At 35.1% G+C, this 18,362-nt stretch overlaps 1 protein-coding gene across 9 annotated transcripts in view; it reads right to left on the reverse strand.

Annotated features, from left to right (window-relative positions):
* The window catches only part of NRIP1 (nuclear receptor interacting protein 1), a 107,167-nt gene that overhangs the window by 68,053 nt on the left and 20,752 nt on the right, over positions 1-18,362 (reverse strand). For all 9 annotated transcript variants that reach the window (XM_077118727.1, XM_077118729.1, XM_077118731.1 and 6 more), the window contains exon 2: positions 11,082-11,161. The gene's annotated coding sequence lies outside the window, so the exon portion shown is untranslated. The remainder of the gene's footprint in view (positions 1-11,081; positions 11,162-18,362) is intronic.

The following is an 18,362-nucleotide window of genomic DNA, read 5'->3' on the forward strand; positions in this document are numbered from 1 at the left end:
TAGGTAGCAGATGTTAACTGGTACAAACTTGAAAGGAATTCAGAGGCATACACAAGAGTCTTTGAAAACTCTTAAAGGGGAGAAGTAAAACAAAAAGGAAAACTGGAAGAAAGGTCCTAGGTTAAGGATGTGCTCTTAAGTTGAAGAGTGGTCCTTCAAAAGCCTATTTTAACTCTTGAAAAATGCATTAGAATTAATCATATTGCTAATAACAAATTATCTTTCTAAACATTATAGCGCTGACAATGCACTTCATAACTTCATTTATTCTTTATAATATTTCTGTGATATAGGTTGTTGCCTCATTTTACAGATCTTGAAAACCAAGGCTCAAATGAGGTGATCTGCTAATAGCTCCTGGGGAAAGGTAGGGCTCAAGGATAAATCTTACGATTCTAACACCAGCATTTTCGACTATACTGTATTAACCTGTGGTCATGATGGTGGCTTCTCTTAGCGCCTATAAAAGAGGTAAAGAGAAATATAAACTTTAAGTATAACTTGTCTTTAAAGACAAAGAAATAATACATCGAATTTTGCCTTCTCTCAGGAGAAAACAGGAATCCCTCTACCTCTAATGTTTTCATTTAAAATATAAACTTAGAAATTAATGGTACTGATTATGTGGTAAGCTATCAGAAACAAGTCTAAATGCTTAAAATGGTTTTAAACAGTTCATATTTATTAATTTCATACAATTTTGATGTAAAATGAATCAGCATGATGATAGTCTCTATTTATATTAAAGTAATCAAGATGAAAAGAGGTTAAACTACAAATGACTTTTAAAAAATAGCATTCTGTGGTTACCTGAGTAGGTTTAAATCCTATCTTACTTTTCAACAAAACTCCCACCCTTAATAGAACTCATAGGAGTACTTATACAAAATGAAAATGTCATCCATTTTTTTATTTTCTGAAAATTAGTGTGAAAATTGGCAAATTATCATTAACTCAATAAAATCAGCATTAATTCGAACTCACACACATATTTCTAATACACATGCCAAAGTAACTACAAAACCATTCATTATCAGGTTATATCCATTTCTATTAGAATAAACAATTAGACTTTCTTTCAATGTCTTCATCTGTTATATAAAATAAAACAAAAGGATCAATTGCTTAACCCACACAAACTAAAATTTATAGCTTAAGTAGTAAAGTACACTGCCTAAATAATACAACTGGGCAGTTCTAGCTATAGTCTAGAAGTTGAGGTTAACTTCTCAAAACTATTATTCAAATTCTATGACATATTACGTTATGACTAATAAGAATGAGAAATGGCAAACACTGCTTCCTCCTTCCAAATTCAGTCTCTGCTACCACTCAGTAGCACCAATACCTGATTTTAATAAGGCATAAGATTCTAACAGGTCCACATTACTTACAGGACAACATTCATCCTGAATTTATACATTACATCCTGATTTATACATTACAGGTCAACATTCATCCTGATTTAAGCTGCTGGTTCTATAAAAGTTATTTCCTCCCTGAACCTCAACCCATCTCTTTCTGTAAATCAATTTATGGACACCACCCAGAATACATGAATTAATTTTTGAGGGGGGAAAAAAATCTCCTGAAGTTAGAAATTTCTTCCATTCCTAAGCCCTGCTTGGCACCAGAACTACTTCTAAGTCAAATAAAACTTTTTCAATCATCCCAGATTCAGTCCCATTTAGAGGCCTCCACTAGTCTGGTAAGCTATTTAAGTTTTAAATACCCCTAGGAAATAGAATTGACAGGGATGGCGGTCACCTTTAAGAACTTTATGGAAACCTGTGAAATGATGCCCTTCAAAAGTGTATTTTATCCCGATCTGAATTAAACATGTAGAATTAAGGATAAATTTTGGAAAGGTAATATTCTTAAATTTATTAATATTTAAAATTGTTGACTTCCAAACAGGTAACTTACTACTCTCACCAAAGACATCAGTATTTTCTTTTGTGTTTCAAATGAACAGTAAATACACTTACTGCAGTAAACATTCAGATAATATACTTCAAAAGTCCCTCAATAAGAGCTAAATTAACCTTGCTTGTCATTTAGATAAGGAACATTAGAGCAACACTTTTATATCTCATTAAGTTAAGCCAGAGAAATAAGAGTTTGGGTACTACAACAAATAACTGTATTATACTTTGTAACCTGTAAATTTCTGACACATGCTACTATTTCATCTTCACAGAAACAAAATGAAAAAAAAAAAAAACTGAGATAAAACAAATTTATGTGACTTGCATAATAATTTTGGGTGAATTTTTATCCTTTTAAAAAACTGTTTCTAAAGCTTTAAAATGGTATTGGCTAGGGCAGGCCATGGTGGCTCAGCAGGCAAAGTTCTTGCCTGCCATGCTGGAGACCTGGGTTCGATTCCTGGTGCCTGCCCATGCCACACACACAAAAAAGGAAATGGTATTAGGATAGACCAGGAGGTTTCTGTTTATTTGTTGTTTTTTTTTTTTAATGTAATTTTACTGAGATATATTCAAACAACATCCAATCCATCCGAAGTATACAATCAATGGTTCACAATATCACATAGTTGTGCACTCATTATCATGATCATTTTAGAGCATATGCATTACTCCAGAAAAAAAAATTAAGAGAAAACCCCAAATATCCCAAACCGCTTACCCCTCTCTCTCACTGACCACTAGTATTATAGTCTGCCCAATTTTAAGACTTACAATAGAGGGAGGTTAACTAAGACAGTGTAATATTGACAGAGATAGATATATCAGTGGAACAAAACAAAATATCCAGAAGTAGATCATACAAATATGGGCAACTGACTTTTTTTTTCATTTTGCAAAATAGTTATACAATCATTATCAAAGACCAGGACTACTGGCTTACAGCTCAACAAGTTCCAGTATTTCCTTCTAGCTATTCTAAAACACTAGATACTAAAAAGAAATATCTATATAATGAATCAGTAGTCACAGTCATTTGTTAAATCCCAATTTTTCCATTACATCGTCTTCCTCTCATTTGATCTTTCTCTCAAGCTTCAGGGATATCTGGGCAATGACCATTTTAACTTCTTCAGGTTGGAAAGGGGTGTTGATTTTATGGGGTAGAGAAATGAAACTGGTTGATGTACTTGAAGAGACTGATAACTCTGGGTTTTAGGACTTATCTGGCTTAGGATCAATCTGGGGACTTAAGTTTCTGAAAACATAAACTTACTAAGAAAACCTTTCATAGAGACTTAGAACCCAAGGCACTCCCCAGGGTTTTCAGGAAAACTGTTGGTTGGGGGACGGCATAATCAGCACTTTAATTTATCACCTTGTATGTATGAGGTATCAATCCAAGTGCTTTAAAAATCACAAATGTATAAAATATATGACCCCTTCCTATAAGAAGTTTACAATTTGGCTGTAGAAAGAAGTAAAAAGCTATGTAAAATAAAACCAGTGTGAATGGTACTCATCAATTACTACGGGAGAATAGAAGAAGGTACACGTTACCTTCTGTCAGGGTAATCATTCAAATCATAGCATGGGGAGTGTTGGTCAAGGAAAGCTAGTGAGGATCAGAGGACATCTGGGATGAAGATGGCAAAAATAAGGTGGCAGAGTAAGAAATGCACAATTAACATCGGTAAGGATGGAGCAAATGTAACGATGCTGAAGTAAGTAGGAGCCAGATAGGAATGGGGCTTGGCCTTATCCTGTAGGCAAAATTCTTAGTTCACATAGTAATACTTTCATTACAAAGTTTTATTTTTTGTAGTGTGCAGAATTTATTGAGTAATATAAACTAAAAGGCAAAAAGCAAAGTGCCATTACAGTTTAATATTCATGAAGTACTAAAGGCTTGATTTTGAAAGATGGCAGTGGAAGAGGAAAAGAAATAGACCCAAATTCATAATTCTTCCTGTTATAATGAAAATAATTGACATACATATGACCATCTGCTATCACTTGCTGAATATGCAAAGATACAATAGAAAACTGAGAACCTACAAACAGACTTTCAGGAAAAGTTTTACTTAAAATTATCTCATAAAGTTATCTTTTCTATAATGGAAGATATCCACATCAATATACTATCTTTTTCTTTCCCTTAGCTTGATATTTTGAAATAATTTCAAACTTACAGGACAGTTGCAAAAGTATTACAAAATCCATACAGAGAACTCCAATATATCATCACCCCTAGGTACCCAAATACACCAATTTTAACACTTCGGCACATTTGTTGTATCATTCTATCTAGCTACTCATCTATCTATCTGTCTGTCCATTAGGTTTCTAAATATCTGAGATTAAATTGCATATATCATGTTCTTTGAAAATATAAATACTTCCATATGTTTCTTAAGAACAAGGATATTCACTTACATAACAAGTTTAAAAACAGCTATAAGTTCAAGAACTTTAATACTGATACAAAGGTTTCCATCTATACCTCAATTTTTCATGTCCTAATAATGTCCTTTTGGGCCTTTTCTCCTTCATTAATAGATTCAACCCAGCATCAAAGATTACATTTAATCGTTTTTGTTAATTTGTTTCTTTAGTGGCTCTCTTTTAAATGGTAGAAACATACAGAACAAAAAGTTCCCATCTCAACCATCCCTAAGCACACCACTCAGTAAGACTGTTCTAGTTTGCTAGCTGTCGGAATGTAATATACCAGAAACAGGATGGCTTTTAAAAAGGGGAATTTAAAAAGTTGCTAGTTTACAGTACTAAGGCCAAGAAAATGTCCGTAGAAGTCTATAGAAATGTCCAATCAAAGGCATCCAGGGAAAGATATCTCGGTTCAAGAAGGTCGATGAAGTTCAGGGTTTCCCTCTCAAGTGGAAGGCACATGGCGAACACAGGGTTTCTCTCTCATCTGGAAAGGCACACGGTGAATGAACACAGTCAGGGTTCCTCTCTCATCTGGAAGGGCACATGGTGAACATGCCATTATCTGCTAGCTTCTTCTCCTGGCTTCCTGTTTTATGAAGCTCCTCAGGAGGCATTTTCCTTCTTCATCTACAAAGGTCGCCAGCTGGTGGACTCTGCTTCTTGTGCCCATGTCATTCTGCTCTCTCTGAATCTCTTTCATTCTCCAAAATGTTTCTTCTTTTACAGGACTCCAGAAACTTATCAAGATCCGCCCAAATGAGTGGAGACATGTCACCTAATTCAGCTTAACAACCACTCTTGATTAAATCATGTCTCCAGGGAGATGATCTGATTACAGTTTCAAATATACACTATTGAATAGGGATTATTCTGCCTTTATGAAATGGGATTTAGATTAAAACATGGCTTTTCTAGGGGATATACATCCTTTCAAACCAGTACAAAGATTAATCACATTCACACTGTCATGCTACCTCAACCACAGCCCATTACCAGAGCTTCTCCATCTTACCAAACAGAAATCCTACAGTCATTATGTTTTTAATCTCCATTCTCCCCTAACCCAAACCTGTACTCTACACTTTTGTCTCTATGAGTTTACATATTCTAGCTATTTCATGTAAGTGGAGCCTTACAATATCTGTCCCTACTTTGTGTCTGATTTATTTCACTCAATATGATATCTTCATTGCTCATCATTGTAGTGGCAAGTAACAAGACTTCACTTCTTTTTTAAGGCTAAATAGTATTACACTGTGTACATACATATTAAATATTTTGTTTATCCATTCATCTACTGATGGACATTTGGGTTGCTTCCACCTTTTGGATATTGAGGATAACACTGCTATGGACATTGGTATATAAGTATCTAACCAGGTACCTTGCTATTTGGGGTTCCTTGACTTTCCATATGAATTTGATGATTAGGTTTTCCATTTATGCAAGGAAGGCTGTTGGAATTTTTACTGGGACTGCATTAAATCTGAAAAGTGCTTGGGCAGTATGGACATCTTAACAACATTAAATTTTACAATTCATGAGCAAAATTAAGCCTTCCAATTCTTCTTTAATTTTAATTGCTAAAAAATACCAATTTTTTATTATATCTTTGTGCTATTTTAAAATAATTTATTGTAGGTAACAAAAATAAAACTTCTCAATATCTACAATTAGAAAAAATCTGTGTAAAGTGAAAGACAATCTATATTTTTATAGAAATCACTTTTTAAAACCTAACAAGGTCTGCTTGATCCATTCTAATGGATCTTTTATGTGTACAGCACTATTTTAGGTTCTTCAGGTATTTCAATGATAAACACAACAGAAAAAGATTCCTGCTCTCAAGGAGTTTTCACTTTAGCAAGGAGAAACAATCAATAAATAACCAATATTTTTAAAATATAAATTTCAGAGTATTTTTAAATGTGAGGAAAAACAATTTTAAAAATCTAGAGCATCAGAAGAGAGAGGGGAAAGGGAGATAAGCTCAGGTTTGAATAGAGCAGTCACTGGCTGAGCCACTTTGAGTACAGACATAGACTTTGCAACTAATACAAGCACTTCAGTTTTACTCCAAATGAGACGGACAGCCACTGGAGGCTTTTGAGCAGAAGAATGATTTTAATTTTTTAATAGTCAGTAAGATACACTATTAAAAAAAAAGGTATCTAAAAGTAAAGTTGATGTCATGTAAGGGGGAAGGGGTAGAACTATCAAAAATATTCTTTGGGGAAAAGGGGTTGGTGGAAAGGGACTTGAAACAACTACCTCAGATCTGAGAGACAGCAATACGTAACACAGCTATGTGCCAAGAATTTTTCAAAGGCTTTTTTCCACCTCACAAGAAACCATGCAACTGTTTTCACAGATATGAAATGCCTTTTCCACATCCCAAATTCTGAATAACAACCAGCTTTAAAAACCAATTTGGTGGCAAAATTTGGCTCAAAATCAAGTGAGATAATTTATAATTTTGGTTTATTCCACTTAGCAAATATATACATGAAAAAATATTAATCCCTCAAAATGGAGGTATCCTGTAAATATGATAGTTGATAAAGTGGTACATCTATATGCACATGTAGAAAATTTTTTTAACTTCCCTATATTTTCAAGACAGTGGGATTATATCATATGTTAATTCATCAAATACAAATTAAACAATCCATGAGTTTAAAGAAACAGAAAAAAGAAGCCAAAAAAGAGGAAAAAAATCAGTATAATTCTACCCAGCATATAACCTTGAATAAACTGGAAGATATGAATCTGTTGGTACAGATTTTACAGTTTAAAGATATGTATTTTCATACATTGTTGCCTGCTTCCCCTCTAAACACAAACTAATTGCTTTATGGGCCGGTTCAACCAAAGAAAATGTTATTTATTTCAACATTGTAGGAAAAACAGGCTGTTTGAGACCTACTGAAAGATGGTGGTATTAGCACTCATCATGGCATCTTTCCATAGGATTCTTATACAGAATTTTAACAGACATAAATTTGACTAAAGTTACCATGTCTAAAAAAACCCAAGGTGCTAGTTACAGTTGCACTGTCCAATATGGCAGCTGCTAGACAATGTGGCTACTGAGAACTTAAAAGGTGGCTAATCCGAATTTAGATATGCTAGTTAAGTGAAAATACACATCAGATTCCAAAGGCTGAGTATAAGAAAAAGAATATAAAATATTTCATAATTTTATATTGATTATACATTGAAATAATATTTGGAGTATAATGAGTTAAACAAACTACCTTAATTTCACCAGTTTCTGTTTTCCTTTTTTAAATGTAGTTACTAGAAAATATTAAATTACATATGTATCTCACATTAAACTTCTATTGGACAGCACTGCTCCATAATAAGTACTCAGAAAATATTAATATAAAATTTTTCATACCTATATTCTAGAATAAATTTCACTTTAAAACACCAAACAGGGCGGGCCGCGGTGGCTCAGCGGGCAAAGTGCTTGCCTGCTATGCCGGAGGACCTCGGTTCGATTCCCGGCCCCAGCCCATGTAACAAAAAACGGAAAAACAAAATACAATAAAACAAGAAAATGTTTAAAGTTGTTTCCCTTTCTTCCTTCCTTCCTTCCTTCTATCCTTCCTTCCTTCTCTCTGTCTTTCCTAAAAAAAAAAAAAAAAAAAAAAAAAACACCAAACAGATGTCTATGAACACAGATACAAGTGGCTTGCAACATTTATCAAAAATGCTAAAATAAGTTTTCTATAACTCAAGAGTATCTATTATTTTAAGATACTCAATGAGGTATACAAAAACTCAACAAGTAAAATAAAACATTCATTATATGAAATGTCTGCTTTGTTTCAAAATCTATTTTCATAGTCATAATCATTATAGGAGGGTTTCATGTCCTATTTTCCTTCACTAGAGTTAAGACAGACCTAAGATTTATGAACCTAAGGTACACTAAAATGAAGTCAGGAAACAGCCAACTTCTTTTTTAAAAGATGGAAACAATTCATAATTGAAAAATTCTCACAAAACTTTAGATTTTACATTGAATTGGAGGAAAATAAGTCTCTCACAATAAAATCTATCATTAGTGCCGGATGTAATATCGGCCTCATCTCTCAGGCCCTCCACCTAGTCATCTCTCAGGCCCTCCACCTAGCAACTTCTGACCTCACATTGCACCACTGTCTTCTCACTCTCCGACTGGCCCAACCTTCGTCCTCTCGCTCTCTGCCTGGCAACATCATATCCCTCTGCCTGGCAAAATCATATTCAAGCCATTCCATTGGACCTTTCTGCTCTCAGTACACCCAATCCCTCGCTGCCACCCTTAGCCTCCTCACCAATCACGCAGCGCGCCTCCCCTGCCCCCCCCCCATTTCCGCCTCACCACTATATAAACCTCTGTACTTCCCCTAATAAACGTTCGATGTACACCTCCACTCGTTCCCGTGACTCTTCCTTGAGCGTCGCGCGCCCTCCACACCTTCGAGCCCCCGGGACCGAAAGCAGATCGCGACTGCCCGAGTCCCCCCGTTCGCTAAGAGACGGACCCCAAGCGGGAGTCACAGAAACCAGGACAGGAAACGGCTCCCGCAATTAGTAAAAGATACACTGATAAACACTAATATCCTAAAAGTATTCCAAGTATTTATTATACTACAGTTACATGTATACACACCCTGCAACTCAGCAGCTCTACTCTGATTTTATACTTAACAGAGTGGTGTTTATTTCACCAGAAGATACAAAGAAGTTCACAGCAACCTTATAGTTTCAAATGGGAAAGATACTAAATACCCACTTACAGTTGATGGATAAATAAATGGTCATATAAGCATATAATGGAATACAGACAGATTTGGAGGAAGAAAGCAAAACCGATACACTACAGATGACTCCCACAGATATAATATTGATCAAAACAACCAGACACAAAGGGGTTCACACCATGTGATTCCAGTTTTATAAAGTTCAAAAAAACAGACAAAACTAATCAATAGTAAAAGACACCTAAGACAGACACAATACTTACTAGAAAAGACAAACAGGGCCTACCCCGCATATTAAAAAATATATATATATACACATGCATATAAAAATCAGGTGCTTAAGAGTATTTACTTAACATATAAAGGTTACAGTTCTTTTTAAAAAGGTTAAAAAAGAAACATGAATAACTTTTTTTAAAAAAAAGGGCTCATACATTATGGTTTATTTTCAATAGAACTACATAAAACCAATTTCTATTTTGAATTTATACCCTTAAACTAAACAATTTCTTTGCAGTTTCTTTTTAATTAAAAATAGTAACCAGTTCTAATCATTCAAACAAACTCTTAATTATCAGCTTACAAGTTTTCATAAATAGATGCTTGATAATGGCTTTAAAAGGACAACAAATCCTCTTTCAATGGAGTTAGACTTTTTATATCTTCAAATATTTAATTGTACTAGTTAATTCTTACCTTCAATTAAAATAGATAATCCTAAATTCTAAAAAATCCAGGAAGTGTCTGTTCATATAATTTTTTTCACTGATAAAGTATATATAGTAAAAATTAAATATTTGGGAGTTCATTTATAACTTCTTTCACATTCTCAATGTATATTTATAAATTTACTTGCTTTCTTTGCTCCCCTATAACAGCAGGAAGGAGAAAACACTGCCTTGCCAACAGTGAATAATCTTGAACATAGATTAGGTTCTAGTTTTAAACTTCCAATACAAAGTGCCATGGAAACATAGAAGAGTAGATTCATCCAACCCTAGAGATATACACTTCTTGAGAAGTGATTATTTAAGAAAATCTACAAAATTGATCTTTGTCTTATTTCACATGAATATAATTCATGACAATACAGTTAATAAAATAACTATATATTCAAAGAAGTTGACCTATTCAGTACAATTTTAAAAAATATATTCCTTTTAAATGTATTCATGAGCCCTCACTTATCTGTTTCTATCCTACACAAAATGGCTGGGACAAGAGTTTAAAAGGAAAATGCAAGATAAAAAGGTATAAAGTTGGAGACAGAAGGAAACTTTGGATATGGCTGAAGAAAACTATTTACCCAGATGATATATCCACATGAGATTTTGGGAGTACAAAAGACAAAACACAAAGCAAGTAATTTTCTCAACTAATGATCTTAATATTCTTCCTTCCCCATAATACAACAAATGCCCTGGGAGGCAGGTCTACAAGATGATATTATGCTGTATTACCCTAAACCCCATGTGATAATGCAGAGGTAAGGACATTCAGAAGCAGAGCCAGCTGGCCCAGATGAGTACGCCTGCAGACCCTGATGAACAACTGATGGGAATACCAATGACAGCATATCCTTACACTAGGAGGTAGAGCTGTTATCGTCAGGATATACTATAGACTGTGTGAAGGCTTAACGTATACGTCACACTACCTTAAATAACCAGGGAATGCATGCTACATTTTTAAATAAATGCATTCTTTAAAATAGTTCTATACTGAAAGGTTAAAATGTAAATGTTTAAAATAAGCTAAACCACTTAGTTCTAAATTAGATTTTTTACTCTTACACAAAATTCTGAATTTTGTGTAAATATATTGTATCAATATATTGATAAGCTATTTTGTAAACAACAAAACATGGCATAATATTCTTACTCGTCTTCTAAATGAGAAGAGTTGACTATGTTTAAAAATGGAGCAATAAAACAAAATACAATACCTCTAGATGTGTTTCTTCCAAACGTTAAAATAAGGGATCCTGAGAACAGAGTTTTGAAAAACTCAAAATCCAAATACTTCCTGAAAGTTAAGAGAAAAAAAGTGTCATTTCAAATGCATCTTAATCCAAAAAAATTTCATTTACATGTCTTACAATGTAATTTTAAATACTAAAATAAACCATCTCTCAGATTAACAAAAATATGTATCGCAACATAAAAAAAATCCTAATTATACATACATGCTTTTGTCAGGCAAAGTAGTTGCCTATATCTGAAGAAACAACCTGTATCACAGGATTATTTACCAAAATATACAACCTATCACACTGTAAGGACTTTCATCTATTCTACAGGATGTGAGAAGTTAATGTCAACAATAAAGAGGAACTCTGATTAAGGATTCTGAGAAAAAAATTAGAATTAATCAACAGCCATTCACAGAGTTTAAAATACCTCATGTTTTTTCTAGACCACTAAAAGGAAAATATTTTAAATTCAGAATTAGAACCATCCTAGATACAGAATGACACTGACATGTGGGAAATATTACTCCATTAATAACAAAAGAGTGGATATAAGATTTTGGCTGGCAAAGAGTTGCAGCCTACACTTTAACATTGGAGTGGCTGAAGAAACTTTATATTGATCAATAAGCCAATGGACAGTAAAGCTAGTTGGTATAAGAGTGGTATGATGCAAACTCCCTGAGAGCACTATAGCATAGTAATATTCGATTCGTATCAGTCACTACCCTTATATATGATTTACATTTCCAGAATTCTCAATTCCTATCCCATAATCTATGATCAGCTCCTATGTATCACACCTTTGCCCAAAGATAAATCCAAAACTGAACTCTAATGTCCCAAAATAAAAATTTATTTATTAAGTATCCCAAAATAGTTATTCTTCATTATCAATCCATTTTAACAAGTCCTTTCTTCAAAACTACACACAGGTACCAAATTTCTTTGAGTGATACTTTCTCAGCATCCTAGCAAAGTGGCTTCCTTTACCACTATGGTCACTTTTTCTGCATCTTGTTTGTTTGTTACTCTTCTTGTGACTGTGAGTCCTTTATTCATCTTTAAATCTCCCAATACCTGGCATGGTACATGAGGCTTATATAGCTGACATTCAGTAAATGTCTGCTACATGAATCAATGACCCTTAGATTCATTATAAATTAGTAAACTATGCTGAAGTAAAAATAATACCATAGAAGAAAAGAAGGGAGCAACAGGAGCAAACTACAATGACAAATACTTCCCTTTCTTTTAATTACTTCACACACGGTTTTTCATCAAGACTCTTCTAACCAACCCCCACCATCAGCCTGGTTGGGTAGCAGGTGTTCTTTCTGCCCAGGTGAGTTGGGACTCTAGTCCTACTTCATAAGGTCCTAAACCAACTGGCATGGTAATCAGACATAAAAAAAAAAATCCTCTAAGCACATAAATCAATGATTCCCAAGCTATACTCCATCAGCAGCAGGGAATGTCATATATATATATATACATATACATATAACTCAAAGATATCTAGAATCATAACTAAGGGCAGAATATTCCCACGTTTCTGAAGGAGGTGAAGGCATATCCTTAAAATGGAGTTTAAAATGACCAGAGCAGGAGAAAAACAACTAAAAATCCCTTCAGAGACCTCCTGGTGATAAAAAAAAAAAACCATCATTATCATTTCTATTAGGACACTACTGTTTCAGCAGCAAAATGAAAATATTACAAAATCATTTTATGTAATAAAATTTAACCTTACTATGACCTTCCACATAAAGCAAACAAACCTCTCTATCCAATAAGTTTCCATCTAAGCTACGTAAGATGATAAACAATAACTTAATTGCACTCATTTACATGACTTTGAAACTATTCTGGGCTGAAGTCACTGACTGCAAGGTCACAGAACACAAAAAAGTTGAATAGACACAATATGCCATGGAGGGAGAATCTACTAACACAGTGAGGTAGCACCTTCTCCCTCCGTCATTAGGTGATAGCAAATGCAATCAACAGGTGCAGACATCTGTATTTGAAATGTATCAGGCACGCACGCACACATGTACATGCTTATTTTATAAACACATATATATTAAGAAATAAGTTTCTCATATATGCAGCTTTCCTATTAAAATAATCTACCTGAAGAAAGGCAAAGAATGATTCCATGCCCTAATAGCATTTAAAAGCAAAGCAAGAAATAGGGCTACTATTTTTTCCTTTGTCTCATAAAATTTTCTAACAACCTAACAACAAAAATCCAGCTTAGGAAAGCTATAGTTTTGGAACAAAAACTGCAAACACAGAATAATAAGGATATTAAGAGTTTCTGCTTTCATTTTTTTTTATATCTAAACAAACGTAAGTTCAATGAATTTGCTTAGAAGGGCAGACTTTATATTTCTCAAGGCCAATAATACCACATTAGTAAAAGAAAAGGACTATAACAGACTGACAGAAATGGACTACCAAAGACTGTAGGGAACAAAGTGTATTCTTCAAAACATCAGAATATATCAAAACACAAAAAAAACAGGTTAATCCTAAAATATTTTCCTTTAGTTTAGCAAAATACAATTTTAACACATACTAGATAATGAGCACTTGAATTTACTGAAGAAAAGGGAAGAGAATAAATAGGATCAGATCTACAGTACTTTAAAAATATATATTACGGCAAATACATAATATATTTGTTTTAGATATAATATAAAAAGTTTTAGATTAATATGAATTCTTAAAATAATATAAACTTCTTAAACTTCATCTAAGACGTTTCTGTTCAGATTGTGGTGAGATGGCAGAGTCAGAAGCTCCAGGAACCATTCCTCTTTTCCAGAACAACTATTAAACAGGCAGGAAATGTCAGAATCAACCATCTTTAAAGTCCAGAATCCAGGAGAACACTGTACAGGGAAGAGCAGGAGAAAGAGGCTGGTAATCATGGTAAATACCACTAAACCGCTCTCTCTGCACAGATGTCAGTCGCCCACTCCCTACTCAAGCTTCAGGCAGCTGTGGGTCAGGCCCCTGCCATCAAGTGCTGGTGCCAGAAAAGGACATAAAAGTCCACCTCCCTAAGGTCAAGGGTGGGCACTGGCGGACAACTGATCACAGCTTTTAATTAGCAACTTGACATCACTGGGGGCCCCACTCAGAGGACGGCCATTGTTCTAGTCCGTCCCAGACCAAGAAGGTGGAGAAGAATAAAATAGGACAGGATTCCTCAGAAGTGGGGCGGGCAGGGGAAGGTCTGCATTTGCTGGACAAGTAAAGAAAGTGCAGCTTTGGGGAGCCACGGAAGAAGCTCTTGGCACAGTCCCGGCCTCTCCTTCATCCAGTTGGGGACTGGCCAACAGTTACTTTTTTGGGTCCCTGGACTTGTTCCAGCTGAGAAAGACTAACTTGGGAAACTTCTCTCCAGTATGCCCGGGTCCCAGAATTTGCCCTCCAATCAAAAACAGCTTGAAACAACAGAAGCAGTGTAAGAAATAATTAAGGCTGATAGCCTGGGGCAAAGGCTTACCTGCTTTTAAGTCCAGGAATGAACAGATGAGAGAGGGATAAACTGTATTTCCTGGGAATTAGGGGGGACATTCAAACTGAGAGGAATCACTAAGGCCACCAACAAGCACACGTGCAGGAAAAGAGGCAGGCCCAGAAGAGACAAGGAGGAGTACTCGGCTCTGCATTAGCATTAGGTGGGCCCTCCTGACAGGAAGGCTGATGCTCAGGAAAATCTCTGTCCTACCACAAGCTGGCTACAAACTCAAGAAACAGATATTTCAGAGAATGAATCACAGAAGAAAACATTTTAAAATATCAAAATGCAGAGTATGCAACAAAAGATTACAAGATAAAAAATTAACAGGAATTGACGGCCCATACATAGCAAGAGGATAAAAATCCAGAAAACATCAACAAAAGAAGACAAGACCATAGGCATACAGGATAAAGGCTTTTTAAAAATTACCTTTAATATGTTCAAGGAGATGAAGGAGAATATACAGATAGAACTAAAGGATATCAGGAAAACAACGATTGAAAAATATGAGAATCTAAATAAACAGATAGACAGTTTTAAAAAAAATCAGAATTACTGACAGTGAAGACCATAATAATTGAAATAAAAAATTCCCAGAAATGTTTCAACAGCAGATTGGGGTTGACGGAAGTAAGAATGAGTGAACTCAAAGATAAGACAATTAAAATGAGTCAGGCTGAGGAGCAAAAAAGAAAAAAGAATAATACAAATCAAAAATAGCCTAAGAGGGGCGGGCCGCGGTGGCTCAGCGGGCAAGAGTGCTTGCCTGCTATGCCGGAGGACCCCGGTTCGATTCCCGGCCCCAGCCCATGTAAGAAACAAACAAACAAACAAAATATAATAAAACAAGAAAATGTTTAAAGATGTCTCCCTTTCTTCCTCCCTTCCTTCCTTCCATCCTTCCTTCCTTCTCTCTGTCTTTCCTTCCCTTCCTCCCTCTCTCTTTAAAAAAAAAAAAAAAATAGCCTAAGAAATCTCTAAACCACCACACACATATCAATATATGCACATATATCGATATATTCACAAATATCGATATATGCACTAGGGGATCCCAGAAAGAGAAGAGAGAAAGGGGCAGAAGGAATATTAAAAAAATAATAATGGCAGAAAATTCCCCAAACATAGCAAAAGATGTGAGTACGTCCAGCCAAGAAGTTCAGAGAACACATAACAGGATAAACTTGAAGAAAAATATGTCTCATCATATACTGATCAGACTGATGAATACAAAGAACAAGGAAAGAGTACTGAAAGCTCTAAGAGAAAAGCAAGTGTTGTGTACAAGGGAGTCCCAATTATATAAGTGCCCATTTCTTATCAGAAACCATGGAATCAGGAAGGCAGTGGGTTGAAAGCCTTAAAAACAACCGCCAACCAAGAATTCATATCCAGTGAGATTTTTCTCAAAAATGAAGGAGAGATTAAGACATTCACAGCTAAACAAAAGTTGAAGGAGTTCATCACCAGTAGACCAGCTACAAGCAATGCTTAAAAGAGTTCTTCAAATGGAAAGGAAAGGACACGAGAGAGTACTTTAAAGTAGAATAAAGAAATAAAAAACTCCAGTAAAGGTAACCACTTGGGTAATGATAAATGCCAGTATTATTATATTTTTTAGTATGTAACTCCACTTCTTGCTTCCTACAGGTGCTAAAATGCAAATACATAAAAAAATAATGATAAATCTATGGTTTGGAACATACAATGTACAAAGACAAAATGTGCAACAAGTATTAAAGAAGGTGGGGAATAGTGGCTGCTGCATTAAGTTGCTGGAGGACAAAATGACAGGAAAAAGTGCTTGTTTGGTACAGTGCATGGTTCACAGCAAGCATTCAATAGTATATTCAACAGTATATTACAATGTGGAACTTGGTTAAAACCTTACTATTGATTTCACTCAGCTCAGTTACTCTATGATCTGAACCAGGTTATTCTTTGCATCTTTCACACACAAGATATTTCTTCACGCGCCTTTTTTATCTTCCTTTTCATGCCTCAAGCTCCTTTGAAATAAGGGCCATTTCTAAGGAGTTATAAGAGCAAGCTTATAAACAATAACAGAAATTATTTCATTGACGTATAGACTTTAAGAAAGCAAGTTTTTCTGGTGATTTCCATAGTTCAGGCTTCAGGTAAAATGAAGGAAAACTCTGTGTCTTTGTTGTTGTTCAGTATCCAGGTGTAACGGCAACATTTAGAACAGGGAAAAGGGACAGGGTTTCACAGGCTGATAGATCTATTTGAATAAGACATTTTGAAATTCATTTATTTTTAAATAAAATAAATTAAAACCTCAAAAAAAAAAAAAGAAGGTGGGGAATGAGGGGTTAAAGGAACAGTTTATTTGTATACTACTGAAGTCAAGATGATATCAAGTATGACTTTTATATATTTCTGTTAAGGTAGTTGTTTTGTTTTTTGTTTTTTTTTTTTTAACATGGGCAGGCACGGGGAATTGAACTGGGTCTCCAATTGAACTGGGTCTCCAGCATGGCAGGTGAGAACTCTGCCTGCTGAGCCACCATAGCTCACCCTCAGTTAAGTTTTAACCCCACGATAACCTTAAGGTTATGTATGAAATATCTACTGGTAGTAGTAAAAAGGGACTCGATATAGTACAATACAAAAATTCAAATAAATACGAAAGTAGGTTTTAATGAAGGAACTGAGGGACAAAAATGGTACAAGACAAAAAGACTAAATAATAAAACGGCAGAATAAAGTCCTGCAGTATCCACAGCACTACAAATGTAAATGAATCAAACTCTCCACTCAAAAGGCAGAGATTAGCACAATGGATAAAAAAGCATGACCCAACTATATGCTGTCTACAAAAAATGCACTTACATTCAAAGACATAAGGAAATTAAATGTGAAAGCATGGAAAAAATATACCATGTAAGCAGTAACCAAAAGAGATCTGAGGTAATTAAAGTTGCATCAGATAAAACAGACTTGTACTGGCATGTCAAAAATAGTTATGAGGGTATAAAGGCAGTTGTGATAGCTTGATGCTGCTATATACCCCAGAAAAGAGCATGTCCTTGAAGCTAATCCATCCTAGGGGTGTAAACCTTTTGTGGGACCTTTTGATCAGGCTATTTCAGTTGAGGCATGAGCCAGATAGGTGGTGATCCTTTTACAGGATCCTTCATAAAAGGATTAAATTCAGAAGAAAGCAGAGAGAAAGATGCAAAAGTTGAGAGAGAAAGCCACAGAAAGAGAGAAAACCATTGGAGTAAGAAGCTGAAAGTCTAGAAGAGAAGGGAGAGACAATCAAACATTGTCACGTGCCTTGCCATCTGACACAGGAGCCCAGGATCGCTGAAAGCCAGTCTTCGGGGACAAAGACTGTCTCTTGGTGCCTTAATTTGGACATTTTCACAGCTGCGGAACTCTAAGCTTGTAAGCTGATAAATCCCCCATGATAAAAGCTAACCCACTTACGGAATTTGCTTTCCAGTAGCTTTAGTGGACTAAAACAGCAGTTATTATATACCAATAAAGGAGTCAATTCAACAAGATTTAACAATTATGAATACATATGAAGAATGGAGACCCAAAATAAATGAGGCATACTGAAAGATTTCAAGGGAGAGATTGGTGACGCTACATTAACAGGGGGCTTTAATACACAACTTTCAAGAATGGATAGACAACTAAAGATCAATAAGGAAATGCAAGATTGAATGTTACTACATCAACTAGACCTA

Source organism: Tamandua tetradactyla, chromosome 10, assembly GCF_023851605.1.
Source record: "Tamandua tetradactyla isolate mTamTet1 chromosome 10, mTamTet1.pri, whole genome shotgun sequence".
Lineage (NCBI taxonomy): Eukaryota > Metazoa > Chordata > Mammalia > Pilosa > Myrmecophagidae > Tamandua > Tamandua tetradactyla.